The sequence below is a fragment of the Triticum urartu genome, unplaced genomic scaffold (genome assembly GCF_003073215.2).
Source record: "Triticum urartu cultivar G1812 unplaced genomic scaffold, Tu2.1 TuUngrouped_contig_9167, whole genome shotgun sequence".
Lineage (NCBI taxonomy): Eukaryota > Viridiplantae > Streptophyta > Magnoliopsida > Poales > Poaceae > Triticum > Triticum urartu.
Genome location: NW_024120184.1, coordinates 1 through 15,554, shown reverse-complemented (window position 1 = coordinate 15,554; position 15,554 = coordinate 1). Strand labels below are relative to the sequence as shown.

General features: G+C 46.4%; 1 long non-coding RNA gene across 3 annotated transcripts; it reads left to right on the top strand.

Moving 5' to 3' along the window:
• The first annotated feature begins 8,852 nt into the window (after positions 1-8,852).
• On the top strand, positions 8,853-12,091 carry LOC125532134. Of its 3 annotated transcripts, XR_007293770.1 has the most exons (5): positions 8,853-9,172; positions 9,426-9,513; positions 9,960-10,302; positions 10,413-10,990; positions 11,119-12,091. It is a non-coding gene; the product is annotated as an uncharacterized LOC125532134 (long non-coding RNA). The 3 variants fall into 3 exon arrangements; XR_007293769.1 differs by having other exon boundaries at positions 8,853-9,149; positions 10,413-12,091; XR_007293768.1 differs by having other exon boundaries at positions 10,413-12,091.
• The last annotated feature ends 3,463 nt before the right edge of the window (positions 12,092-15,554 follow it).

Here is a 15,554-nt window from a genome sequence, read left to right as displayed (position 1 = left end):
GTCATGCTGACGAAACTCTTCCCCGAGCTCTACTGGATCGTGAGTTCACGAGACGTCACCGAGATGAACGTGTGCTGAACACGGAGGTGCCGTACATTCGGTACTAAGGATCGGCCGATCGTGAAGACGTATGACTACATCAACCATGTTGTCATAACGCTTCTGCTTAATGGTCTACGAGGGTACATGGACGACACTCTCCCCTCTCGTTGTTATGCATCACCATGATCTTGCATGTGCGTAGAAAAATTGTTGAAATTACTACGTTACCCAACAGTGGCATCAGAGCCAGGTTTATGCGTAGATGTTATATGCACGAGTAGAATACAAGTGAGTTGTGGGCGATACAAGTCATACTGCTTACCAGCATGTCATACTTTGGTTCGGCGGTATTGTTGGATGAAGCGGCCCAGACCAACATTACGCGTACGCTTACGCGAGACTGGTTCTACCGACGTGCTTTGCACACAGGTGGCTAGCGGGTGCCAGTTTCTCCAACTTGAGTTGAACCGAGTGTGACTATGCCCGGTCCTTGTTGAAGGTTAAAACATCACTAACTTGACGAAATATCGTTGTGGTTTTGATGCGTAGGTAAGAACGGTTCTTGCTTAGCCCGTAGCAGCCACGTAAAACTTGCAACAACAAAGTAGAGGACGTCTAAATTGTTTTTGCAGGGCATGTTGTGATGTGATATGGTCAAGACGAGATGAGATATAAATTTTTGTATGAAATGATCATGTTTTGTTAAAGTTATCAGCAACTGGCAGGAGCCTTATGGTTGTCTCTTTATTGCATAAGATGCAAGTGCCATGCAATTGCTTTACTTTATCGCTATGCGATAGCAATAGTTGCAAAAGCAATAGCTGGTGAGACGACCATGTGACGACACGTTGATAAAAGATCAAGATGATGGAGATCATGGTGTCATGCTGGTAACAATGGAGATCATGACAGTACTTTGGAGAGATCAAAGGCACAAGATGATGATGGCCATATCATGTCACATGTTTTTTGATTGCATGCGATGTTTATCTTTTATACATCTTATTTTGCTTAGTTCGGCGGTAGCTTTATAAGATGATCTCTCACTAAATTTCAAGGTAAAAATGTTCTCCTTGAGTATGCACCGTTGCCAAAGTTAGTCGTGCCGAGACACCACGTGATGATCGGGTGTGATAAGCTCAACGTTCATCTACAACGGGTGTAAGACAGTTTTGCACACGCAGAAATACTCGGGTTAAACTTGATGAGACTAGCATATGCAGATATGGCCTCGGAACGCTGGAGACCGAAAGGTCGAGCGTGAATCATATAGTAGATATGATCAACATAATGATATTCACCATTGAAAACTACTCCATCTCACGTGATGATCGGACATGGTTTAGTTGATTTGGATCACGTGATCATTTAGATGACTAGAGGGATGTCTACCTAAGTGGGAGTTCTTAAGTAATATGATTAACTGAACTTAAATTTATCATGAACTTAGTCCTGATAGTATTTGCATATCTATGTTGTAGATCAATAGCTCGCACATAGCTTCCCCGTTTATTTTTGATATGTTCCTAGAGAAAAATAAATTGGAAGATGTTAGTAGCAATGATGCGGATTGGATCCGTGATCTGAGGATTATCCTCATTGCTGCATAGAAGAATTATGTCCTTGATGCACCGCTAGGTGACGGACCTATTGCAGGAGCATATGCATACGTTAGGAACGTTTTGACAAAGCTCGGTATGATGACTACTTGATAGTTTAGTGCACCATGCTTTACGGCTTAGAACCGAGACTTCAAAAAATGTTTTGAACGCCACAGAGCATATAAGATGTTCCAAGAGTTGAAGTTAGTATTTCACACTCATGCCTGAGGGAGTCCTGGATTAAGGGGTTCTCGGGCGTCTGACCTGTTATCTATTAGGCGGATTGATGGGCTGTGAAGACATGAAGGCCGAAGACTATACCTGAGTCCGGATTGGACTCTGCTTGGTGTGGAAGGCAAGCTTCACGACCGACTATGAAGATTCCTTCTTATGTAACCGACTCTATGTAAACCCTAGATCCCCTCGGTGTCTATATAAACCGGAGGGGATAGTCCGAAAAGGACACATTCATTACCATAGTCATATAGGCTAGGCTTTTAGGGTTTAGCCATCACGATCTCATGGTAGATCAACTCTTGTAACACCCATATTCATCAATATCAATCAAGCAGGACGTAGGGTATTACCTCCATAGAGAGGGCCCGAACCTAGGTAAACATTGTGTCCCCTGTCTCCTGTTACCATCAATCCTAGACGCACAGTTCGGGACCCCCTACCCGAGATCCGCCGGTTTTGACACCGACATTGGTGCTTTCATTGAGAGTTCCACTATGCCGTCGACAAAAGGCTCGATGGCTCGCCTTGTCTTTAAAGAAAACATCACCCCTGGAGGAGCTCTGGCCCCGGGCCAAACCCTCCGGTTGAGCGGCTTTACTATGGTCACCCGTTCGACCGTTGAGCCGACGATGACCTCTCAGGCCATTGAAAACCCCCTTCGCATCAACTCCGAGCACTCCAAGCATATGGATCCGACAGAGCTTTCGTCTTTGAACGAACTCCTAGATCGCATCGCCGCTTTGGGAATAGCCACAGACTACGACCAGATCGGGCTTAAAACCGATCAAGGAGAAATCGAGACCCTACCAGTCACCCACCAGATTGCGGTAGTCGTGGAGCAGGACGACGAGTTTTCTTCTATACTGAAGACGGACTATGTCCGGATCGCCGACCAGGAAAATCCGGATACCCACCCGCGAAAGGATGCGACCAGCCTTCCGAAGATAGCATCGGACGACGGTCCTAAACAATCAGAAGATATTCTGGACACCGGACTGTTAATCCCGGAAGATCATCAGACTCCGGATAATCGGTCGGGCCGGGGTTCGGATTTAATTCCACCCACCCATCCGGATTTAGACACTCTCGTGAGCATAAAATAGCAGTCTCAGGAAACAGTCCACCACTTCTGGGCCAGATTCCTCCTTGTCAAGGACAAGGTAAAAGATTGTCGTGACGAAGACGCAATATCAGCATTCTGCAACAATTGCGCGGACGAAGGAATCCTCAACGCCTTCAATCGCCGCTGCATACTGAAATTCGTTGACTTAGCAACCATTGTACAAAAATACAGTGCGATGGAGAGCACCTGGAAAACTCAGGCAGCTCGCTGGGAACTGCCAGTCCCAACTCAACTTCCCCTACAGGCGAAAAGGGCGCACCCTCGCGGCACGCCCAGTCCAACAGTCAAGAAACACAAAACCGCTATGCGGCATGGCACTGTTTTGACCGGGTGGCTCGATGGCCCATGCAAAATACATACAACACCACATGCCGTGGCAACCCACAGCCTTAGAGCATGTTGGATACTACGACAGGTAGCCAAAAGCGGCGAGGATATCCTTATCAAGGACAACTCAGAATGGCATCCCCCGGTGGACGATAACTCAAGAGTATTGACGGTCTTTGAGACATTCGCTTCAAATAACAAGCGCAAAAGGGCGCTCCGCGAGCTCACCGAAGTCCGCCAAATTGCTACGATAAAACCCCTGGAATGACACAGCTATAACATTCAACGCCGGCAACGAACCGAAGTACAGAACAGTGTGAGCGCCAGCTGCATTAGTCCTCAGTCCCATCGTGGACGGGTTTTGACTAACCAAGGTCCTCATGGACGGCGGCAGCAGACTAAAGCTCATTTATGAGGACACACTCGATAAAATGGAAATAGACAGGAGCCGCATCATGCAAAGCAACACAACCTTCCGAGGAATTATTCCTAGTCGAGAGGCGCGGTGCGCGGCAAAATGACACTTGACGTAGTATTCGGCACGCTGGAGAACTACCGATCCGAAGAAATAACTTTCCAAGTGCCCCCTTTCAGGAGCAGATATCACGCTCTGTTGGGGCGGGATGCTTTTACACGCTTTCAGGCCATACCCCACTACGGGTATATGAAGCTCAAGATGCCCGGACCAAACGGTATAATCACTCTCGTCAGTGATCCGGACATAGCACTCTGTGCCAAAAACAAAACCACATCCCTGGCCCTAGAGGAGATATCCGAAGCCCTCACAGCCGACGAATTAACTGCACTACGCTCCACGGTGGACAGGGACGACATAATCCTCGACAAACGCCCTAAATCCACATCATTTAAACCAGCAGAGGAAATAGTCAAATTCCAGGTCCACCCAACGGACCCCAAGAAGACAGCATCTATCGGAGCTCAACTGAACCCAACAGTTGACATCGCACTACGAGAATTCCTGTGCGAAAACTGGGACATATTCGCCTGGCACCCTTCAGATATGCCAGGGATCCCATGCGAGCTGGCCGAACATAGCCTCAATATATTAAAGGGGTTCAAACCGGTCAAGCAATCACTGCGGCGCTTTTCCGAACCCAAGTGTCAAGCAATGGGGGAAGAGCTGGCCAAACTCATCAAGGCCGGATTCATTAGAGAAATCAAACACCCGGACTAGCTAGCAAACCTAGTGATGGTACCAAAGAAGGACAAATCTTGGCGCCTATGCATCGATTTCAAAGACCTCAATAAGGCTTGCCCTAAGGACCCCTCCCCCTCCCCCGCATTGATCAAATCATCGATGCCACTGCAGGACACGACTCATTATGTTTCCTTGATGCATATTCCGGATACCATCAAATCAAAATGAAGGAGTCCGATCAAGCCGCAACAATATTTATCACCCCATACGGGCCATTCTACTTCAACACCATGCCCTTTGGGCTCAAGAATGCAGGCGCCACATACCAATGCATGATTCAAACATGCCTGGAGAAACAGATCGGCAAAATAGTAGAAGCTTACATCGATGACGTCGTCATCAAAACCAGGCACATCGAAACATTAATAGACGACTTACGTCTTACATTCGACAACCTCCGGGCATATGACATTAAGCTCAACCCGGAAAAGTGTGTCTTTGGCGTCCCCGCTGGAAAACTACTGGGCTTCATCGTCTCCAATAGAGGAATCAAAGCAAACCCAGCCAAAATCCGAGCTCTGTCACAACTGGCTAAGCCAACAGATCTTAAACAAGTTCAAAAGCTTGCGGTCTGCATAGCAGCTCTAAGTCGCTTTATCTCCAGATTGGAAGAAAAGGCACTGCCACTCTATCGCCTTCTACGGCGAACCGACCACTTCGAGTGGATGGACGCGACAACAGCCGGATTGGAGGAAATAAAAACCCTTCTTGCGAGCAATCCAATACTGGCCGCACCAAACGCTGGCGAACCGATGTTATTATACATATCGGCAACACACCAGGTAGTGAGTGCCGTACTCGTCGTCGAACGAGAACAACACAGACATAAATTCCCGCTTCAGAAGTCAGTATACTACGTATCCACTGTCCTTACACCATGCAAATCCCGGTACCCTCATTATCAAAAAATAGCATATGCGGTCTTCATGGCATCCCGAAAGCTCCGTCACTACTTCCAGGAGTGTTCGATCACGGTGGCCTCCTAAGTACCCCTCAATTACATCATAAACAACCACGATGCTACAGGCCGGATTGCCAAATGGGCCATTGAACTCCTCCCATTCGATATTACATATAAACCACGTCGAGCCATCAAGTCCCAAGTACTGGCCGACTTCGTCGCCGAATGGACAGAGGCCGAACTCCCTAAAGAGTACGGCACATACTCCAATTGGGTCATGTACTTCGACGGCTCCAAAATGCTAGCAGGATTAGGAGCGGGGGTCGTTTTAACGTCCCCTACGGGAGACATCATCTAGTACGTTCTCCAAATACTATACACGGACTCCAATAATGCAGCCGAATACGAGGCCTTATTACATGGTCTCCGGATGGCTGTCTCCATGGGCATACAACGCCTAGAGGTACGCGGGGACTCGAAACCCGCAATATCTCAAATAAACGGAGATTTCGACGCTAAAGATCCAAAGATGGCAGTGTATCGTAACGCAGTCATCAAAATGTCGGACCGGTTTGAAGGACTCGAGTTCCATCATGTGGCCCGAGAAAGTAATCAAGCGGCGGACGTTCTTACTCGTATCGGCGCTAAGCGCGAACCCGTCCCACCTAATATTTTCTTGGAAAGGCTCTTTAAGCCATCCGTGGTGTGGCAGGGGGAAAATAACAATACAAGTCCCGAATCAAGCATAATCCAAGATCCCGGAAACACCGACGTCGTCGGGGGCTCAGCCATCGAAATAACACCATCGGTGCATCTCATCATGGCAGTCATTGCCCCATGGACCGAACCCTTCCTGGCCTACCTCAACAGGAAAGAGCTTCCCGAGGACCAGAATGAGGCCCGCTGCATTGTCCGGCGTTCAAAAGCCTACAAGGTTCATGATGGAGAGCTCTACAAGAAAAGCGCCACCGGAGTCCTACAACGATGTATATCCGAGGAAGAGGGGCGGCAGCTCTTGGCAAAATCCATGCCGGACTCGGCGGTCACCATGCCGCAGCTCGGGCCCTTGTTAGCAAGGACTTTCGTACATGATTTTATTGGCTGACAGCCCGAGCAGATGCACATGACCTTGTCCAACGTTGCATCGGATGCCAACTCTTTGCCAATCAAAGTCATATGCCCCCCACCGCCCTACAAACAATCCCCATCACTTGGCCTTTTGCGGTCCGGGGACTCGATATGGTTGGACCCCTTAAAGGGGGAAGCCATAAGAAAAAATATCTACTGGTTATGGTGGACAAATTCACTAAGTGGATAGAGGCCAAACCGGTCAAAACGGCCGAATCCGGCCCAGTGATAGACTTCATATCCGGTGTTGTGCACCGCTATGGTGTTCCACACAGCATCATCACTGACAACGGCTCTAATTTCACAGCCGACGAGGTAAAAACTTGGTGTACTAATCTGGGTATTAAACTTGATTACGCCTCCGTCTATCACCCACAAACCAACGGTCAAGTCGAACGGGCCAACAGTCTCATTATGAGCGGCATCAAGCCCAGACTAGTGCGATCCTTGAAAGAATCAGACAAGCACTGGGTTGAGGAGCTCGACTCCGTACTCTGGGGGCTGCGGACCACGCCCAACCGCACTACCGGATACACACCTTTCTTCATGGTGTATGGCGCAGAGGCCGTATTGCCCTGCGATATTATTCACGACTCACCCCGAGTGCATATGTACGAAGAGAGAGAAGTCGAGCTTGATCGGCAGGATGGCCTAGATGCCCGGGAGGAGGAACACGATGTCACAAAAGCCCGTTCAGCATTTTACCAATAGCAGGCTCGAAGATATCAAAGCAAAGAAGTACGTGCCAAGACTTACAATATTGGCGAACTCGTTCTACGCCTGCCGGAGAAGAAAAAGGACAAACTCAAACCCAAATGGGAGGGTCCCTTCATAATTGACGAAGTCCTCACCGAAGGGGCGTACCGTTTTAGCGATGCATCAGACAATCGCCTCGAGCCGAACCCCTGGAACGCGGCCAGACTCCGAAGATTCTATGCCTAGCGCCAAACCCCGTGTTCGTCTCCTCCTCCCCTGTAGCTTCCTCCTTTAACACTCTCTTTTGGTTGGTTACTTCATTGAAATAGAAAGTACATCTCTAACTCCCGGCTAACGCGAATCATTCAAAAACTACTACTTATTGGGTTGGGTAACCGACACGTGAAATCGTCTCTCTTTGTCGATTATTTTCTTCTTTCTTTCTTTAAAGCTTTGGTACGGCCAGACCGCACAACATCGACACATACATCTTTAAACATGTATGTTACTTGTACCTGGGGGCTTCTCAGACAGAAGTTCTTGTCAATTCTTGAGCATTAAGCTCCTCACATATGAGTTTTTCCATATGTACCTTTTCTTCGCCACTATATGCATCGATATGATTTAAGTTTTGGCCAAGCTGGGATGCCTGGCTCCTGTGTTTATGCCCTACGTTTCCGTTAGTTCGGCTAGGGCATAAATGGAGCACCTCTGCATTGTTACTGTCGGGTCATCCGAATGTGTACCTCGGATTGGGTGAAACCGAAAGCTACCATTCTTAAGGGAATATTCGGCCGGTGAATTAAAGATGTTTTCTAAACTCACTCCATTGTACACCCCCAGAAGTTATACAAACTGTGGTGCTCGCATCACAATTCGGACATGTACATTAAATGCATGCACACCCAGGGAAAGGAACCCTTAATGAAACTATTCTCTCTGGAAGATATTTCTTACTACCTTAATGTAATATAACATAGCTAGCCGGATACAACTTGTCTGTTCAAGCAACTATGACCCTTACGCCTAGTTTTCCAAGCTTACCCCGGCCTATTCATCCGCGACGGTATTCGTAAACACTCCGCACCTTAGAGTCCGGAGGTTGAAGCGAAAAGGTCTGCCATGACAAATGATATACAATTCAGCTAGATGAGGAAAGTACACAGTCATTTGAACTCGAACACCTCTTCCTCTACACCTTCCAACAGGCAGTTTAATTTGCAATCCCGTTGGGAATATTTGGCGGCCACCTCTACTTGGCCATTTAAAACTATATAGAGGCTAGCCAACTCGCGTCCAGGAGGCTCCCTCGATTGGGCCTTCGCTGACCGTTCGATCTGCCTTTCTGGTGTGTTAGAGCCGTTCGATCTTCACGGCAGTCAAACCCGATTTTCACCTACTGTTAGTTCTGGTTGGCCAATGACAAGTGGGCTCGTCTCGTGCTCTGGTTGGCTGGGTCAGTCGTGGCCGCGTGCAGACGGTTTTGACCAATCCGCTCCACGCTTCGGCAGCCAATCCGCCTCGTCCCCCTCCCGCCTCCCCCCCCCCCCCCTCCCGCCGCCCCGCCCTCCCCCTGCTATTCCTCCTCCACCACGCTAGCCCCTCTACCTCGTCTTCCTTCTCTTCGTTGTCAATGCGGCCGCATCGACCGCTGGTTCCAGATCGAGCGCGGGTTAGGCGAGCCCGGTGGTGGGGTGAAGGGGCAAGGGAAGAGGAGGTGGGAGACTAGGTGAAGGAGTAGGTCGGCCCTCCTGGAGGCGGTGCCGCCGCCCAGCCAGGGAGGAGGCCAGGCTCGCCTCTGTTTTTCCGTGAGCGGCGACAGCGCCTATGCCTCCACCCCACCTTCTTTTCCATGCTTCTTCCTTGGCATGACAGGTAGATTTTGGGGAGACCCCTTGGTGAGCTTCCCCTCCGCTCCTGATCTCTTTTTCTACACACACATCTATGCATTTGTGATGTCTCTCTCTGCACACACATATCTACAAGATTTGTGTAGCCTAAATGCCTCTGTACCATGTAAGCAGGCCCAACCTAATGCACACCATCTACCTGATAAATGGCTAAATGGTTTTTTGTTGCCATATAGACCATTTACTGGTGTGCAGGATCCCTTCTAATTGGTGCTCTATGTGTGCTTTTCTTTTGTTGCAGAATAATAATTCAAGTGGACGGCCGATGCGCCTTGTTGTTTAGCGGTATGATCTATGATGGTCGGCGAAAGTATGTTCTATATTGCAAGGTGATGGGCTGCTGATTTTTGTTGCCCACTTCTGCTAATTTCTATCGACTTCTACTTAATCTGATATCTGTTGTGTAAGTAATGCACTAATTCAGTTCATGACACCAAGTTGCAGCTGTACAAAGTGCAGACTTTAAAATAGTTTAGAACAGAACAATTAGATGCTTTTAGTTCCGAGTGCATGGATGCTTTGGTCAATGGTTCGAAATGCATTGCCCATATAGTTATGTTAACATGTTTGCTAGACGGATCATAATGGTCTCCGAGTGGTTCAAAACTAAAGGCAGCACAAAGGTATCACATTTGTAATATCATGCATATGCAAGAGCTCATCAGTCTGGCGACCTAAATTTCTCCCCAACTTATCTCTTTTTGTTCAGTCCATAATTTCAGGTCTCCTATTGTTTCTGTTACCAAGGTTTAATCTTTATTTTCGTGTTGTGCAGACTATTGCCGCTGATGTCAAGCCTCTCGAGATCCGAGAGCCTCCTCCAACTTCCCCTCCCCACCAAGGATGACGTAGTAACCGCACGTAGAATTACCTACAACTTGAGTAGATGCACATTATTCACTTCATATTCCAATGGTTTTACTTCCACATCACATGTTTGTTTATATTAAATCACAAAAAATTCATGAGCTTGCTTGGTTACTGTGGAGAAGGGCATTCTTTCAAGGAGCTGTAGGTTTTTTGAATATGCTCCCTATTGGACACTTTTTTTTGGTATGTACAAGATTTGTTGAGAATGGGTGTGAGAAAATTGACCATCCGGTGGATTTATACGCACGGTATGTTTAGTTTCAAGATAACTGATGGAACTACTTTATTCCTTGTTGTGTACTTTTTTAGAACATTATTCCTCTTTGTACTGATTGAATGATCTGCTCACACCATGCAGGTACTCAGACATGGTGAAAGCAAAGACCGAAAGGTTTCGATTTAGATGATTTGGAGGTGCCTTGTCCATCTTCTTACCTCCAGGTCAAAATTAAGCAGATGTTTTATTGCTAGAGGACATGCTCTTACTATCTGAGATGGATGATGATGCACGGTACAACCAAAAATTCAGAGTTGGGCTTTACACACTTCAGTGGGCAAGTGAATTCCCAGTTTTTCTTATTTCCCCTGTTACTTCTCTATTGTACAAAGAGCAATGAGTTTACATTAGCTGAAGCCTGAATGTTAGATTGGAATGCAAGAGTAGTATCACAACACGGGGGTGGAGACCTGAAGCGACGCAGAGGGGCAGCGAACGAAGGAAATCAGAGTCGCGCTATTTCTATATCCTAATTCTGCGCTATTATTTTTTTACATATTTAATTTACAATCTTGTGTTCCGAATAATTCTTGTGGCTTGACAAGACAGAGTGGAGGATCAAGGAATGAAATCAAAACATTTTTCTATTTAAATATATCCAAAGGATGATAATTGGCCGTGTCAAGATGAGTGCACGAGAAGGATTGTGAAAAAGAAAGGTGAAAAGGGTTCTGAGTGTTCTTTCCTCACTTTTCATGACATGAATATGTCCTTTAGTTCTTGTTATTCATATTAAAGAAAGCGAAAAGTAATAATTATGCATATTTTGAAAATTTGTGTTCTACAGTTCAATCAACGAGACCATAATTTAGTGGCGAAACATACTAAACAGTACAGATGTTGCCCACACATGAGCGCCCATGGGGAAGCCCAGATCCATCATATCGCTTTGCGTGGAAAGCGGTTCAATTCTCTATTTTCCCTGTATATAGAGTATCGTGCTTCCACTATATTGCTCATAGATCTTGTATGTGTATCGCCAATTTGATATGCAATTATTTTTTTACCGGAATAACATGTTAGGGCATGACTATTCTAAGTTTAACATGTTATGTATGCAGACGCACAACAATAACAAAAGATATGGTTTAGTCATGCACATGACTACTAATCACAAAAAGAGTTAGGAACAAGTTTACTATTGTGATTTTCAGCAACCGAAATAGAAGTAGAGTTAACTAATGATTTTAAGCTACACTTTAGCCTTGTTCTGATAACTAGAGCTGCCATGATGTTGCTCTATTATAAGTGCCTTGCTTACACCAGTTGAAATAACGCATGGTTGTATTTTCTTTTGTTTGCACTGTAGGCAATGTGTGGTAGAAGCTGTAATGATGTAGAGTCCTGTATATTTTTTAAATTCATAATTGGCAGTGTCAATTTGTCATGTGTGATGGTGCATGAATCATAGTGAGCTTATTTCTTTGCACACTTGGTGTATCCTCTTAACATCTTCTGTACAGGTCATAGAATGGAAAGATCAGTATGGTGGTACTGTATTGAATCAATTACATAGGCTTGGAGACTCCCTTGATTGGACCCATGAGATAAACTTCTTATTTTCTTAGTTAAGAAAAATAGTGAAAACAATGTATTATCTATAGTTCCAATTCCTAATGTGAACTTAATGTCAGCCTTGTGCATCAGTGCTTTACAATGGATGAGAAAAGGTCAAAAGCTATAATTTAAGCTTTTGCCAGGTTGTATAAAGATGGCCTTATTTATAAGTTAGTATCCTCACCTTTCGTTGTGCCTGTTAAGTAATTCTATGGTGCTTTACTTCTAAAAAAATTATATTCTTCATCATGTCTTTGAATTGTCAGCCTATCATTATTTTTTTCTTGTGGATGTTTTGATCATTTGCTGGGATTATCGCCTTGTGAATTGGGATTGCATGCTTCTAACTGTGATTTCTGACAGACAGTTTGGTCTTGCATGCATGACTAATGCCATTTTATTTGTTGGATATGTTGTTTTATTAGGTTGATCATCTGGGTCTTAAAGAATAAACTAAGCTAAATTAAGGTTCCTGGTTACAGCACGCACAATTTGGTGTCCTGATATCCTTTGTGTATCCTCTGGAAGGAGGATTGGGTGAGATTGTTGTTGCGACAAGAATTGGTACTAGGCTGGGTGATACAACAATAGATTTCATCCAAGGAATAACCAATTTAAATGTTCTGTTTCTTTGATGTTTACTCATTTCTCTTACCGTAGTTGCATCAAAACAATTGTATTTTCACCCTAAAAAAACACAATTGTATTTTCGTTGATTTGAGAATGAGATGTCGGATAAACTACTCTGAAATGGTTGGTTCCCTTCAAACAATTTATTAGCTAACTAATGTTTGCTGCTGTTGCACATGATACAATTGTACTCTGTTGTTGACATCTTGCCTTTTATGTGAGCTTAAGCATACAATCAATTAAACTTTTATTAAGTTCTTACCGTATTTATTTGCTCAAGCACAGTTACTAAAAAATGCAAATATTTTTAACTGCCATCTGGTGCAACGGGTCATGCTATACAAATATTTTTTTGGCGTAATGGGTTATACAATTTGTTTTTCAACTTGAATCTCGCAGTGTGATAGACATATTTTCAATATAGCATGGTTATCGAATGTGTTCTTGCAAAATGAAACTATTTTCATCGAAAACATGGCTTTAGCGGGTCTCTGCGCCATTTGGCGCAACGAGTCAACTAGTATACTATACTAACGGGAATTTCTTCCCCATTCGGCCCTACCGGCCCGACACGAGCCATGTGATTAGGACCCAGGCTTCTCGCGCACCCTCTCGGCAGGCAGATATTTTCCACAGCCGGATACGCCGCCGCGCTCCCTTGAACAGCTCTACCAGCTTTTCCATGCTTCCTGGAGGGGAGTCAGATGGCCATAAAGCCTTGGCCACACTCCGCATAGCCTGCCGAGCTTGCTCGTGCAACTGCGACAGCTCCTGCAGAAGATCATTTGATGATCCGGACACTTCCTTTTCGAGGCGGTTCGTCAACACACTTGCAATTATAGTTATATCAGCTACTGCCACCTCAAAACTGTTATAAGACAAAAGCGGCCACATACTGAATATGCCGCTTCGGAGCTTCTCGTTCTCCTTCACAGAGTCGGCTAGTTGCGCTCGCACATCTTTCAGTTCTTCGCGTAGGTTGATGTTCGAATCCTGGAGTTTCTTTTTCTCTTCAACAACCTTTGTCAATGCACGCTCGCCCGCTGCTAGTAGCTTTTTGGCTCTGTGTTCTTCGCCTCGAGCGGCGTCAAGCTGCTCTCGAACTTGGTCTAAATGACCCAACACAAAGATTAGAACCCAGATTCACACTATCGGTGTAGCCTTATGAATTTTCGATGGAGGAAAACATTACCTGGAGATGCCTTGTATTTCTCCAGTTCGGCGTTAGCTGCTAGCTGACACTTTTTTAGTTCCTAAGCCAGCTGGGTATTCTTCTCCGTAAGCACCTGGTTATACATTGATCCTTAAATCAGTTGTTTCAACTCCTTTAAGTCTCGGGGGCTACTGGCATATGGTTATCATAGTAAGACAAAGCGAATTTACCTGCACATCTTTCAAATGTTGCTTTGCAGCCCTGCTAATCCCATCTCGAGCAGCCCGGATGTATGCGTCGGCTGCGTTGAAGGCGTTAAACGACCCTTCCGAAAAGCCAGGATCTTCTAAAATGGCACGGCGATGCCGATGATCCGTAGCAGTCCACTTCCGAGTTGGTGACAGATACATCGTCCGAGTCCTCGGCTGGTGGACAGTCCGGCGTCGCCCCTGCATCAGCCCCCGTCTTCACGGCAGGATTTGAATCCTGGCTATGGGAAGTACGGCCGCTCGGACCCTCGGATATAGTCCGGCGCGTCTTCCTCCTGGCAAATGGAAAACAGGAAGGTCACGGTTGGACATGACTGTTGAGGGGCAGGCTGGCGAATTCATACCTCTTCGATGAAGGCATGGTCGTATCTTCATTTGCTTTCCTCTTGGAAGGATTGTCCGGCGCGGGAGCCGATCTCTTCGAAATCGCCGAACGTCTCCCCTGTGAAGCATGATACAGTGCGATGTGTGGGGCGGAATAAGAGCACTCTTTCAGAGAGGGTGTTTCTTAATTATTTACATGAGAAGCAGGAAGAAGGCCAGGGTAGTCTGCGGTGATGGCCACTTCTGTGCCGTCATAGCTTGTGTGGTCGAACACCCCCCCCCCCCCCCCCGCGAGCACCACGAATATATCTGGATCCTCTTCAAACCTAGGATCTAGTTCCCGGTTGTGGGTCTCCGGCTCTGGGGCAGGACTATGAAGTCCTTCGTTGACCTTCCGCCAGTGCTGCCATAAACAAACAGACCTGAAATTTATCAAAAGTAATCTGGAAGGGGAATGAGTAGAATCAAAGGGTCAAAGCTCACCCAACTGGGAGGATTATACATAGAATATCCATCTTCATGCTTATTGCGAAGAAACTCCTCTTCTTCCCCTTTAAAAAGCTCGGCCAATATTTTGGCCAGAGCGGCGGGGGTATCCGGACTCTTCCGGCTATAACGGGAAGCATCATCCTCTCCATTATAATGCCACATGGGCAGCCCTCTATATTGTAGCGGCTGAACCCCACGCACTATGGAGATCACCATTACCTCGATTATTGTAAGCCCGGACTGGGCGAGCATCTTTATCTTGCTCATAAGCTGGCGAACTTCTGCACTGTCCTCCTCTTCCAAACTCTGAGGACGCCAACTGTGGCGTTTCCTCAACGGAACGCTTGCAAATTCAGGAAGACCCTTTTGAACTGGGTCGGGAAGTGCGACGTCCTCAATAAAGAACCATTCGGAAGGCCATTCTTCGGATGCCTTCCTTGGTGTACCGGACTGATATCCGGTATCAGCGATGCGCCATACTTCGGCTCCACCCACTTCAAATATGGACCCCTCATGATTACGCGGGACAAGGCAGAACAACTTCCTCCATAGCTCGAAGTGAGCCTCGATACCCAGGAATAATTCACATAAAGCAACATAGCCCGCGATGTGTAGAACGAAGGCAGGGTGAAGTTGTGTAACTGGAGGCCATAGTATTCTAGAAGCCCTCGGAGGAATGGATGAATGGGAAATCCAACGCCCCTCAGCAGGTAGGGGATGAAACATACTCGCTCTCCCCCGGATGGATTGGGGAAGTCCTCTGCCTGAATCTCACCGTTGAAGGAATCTAGCCCCGCTCGA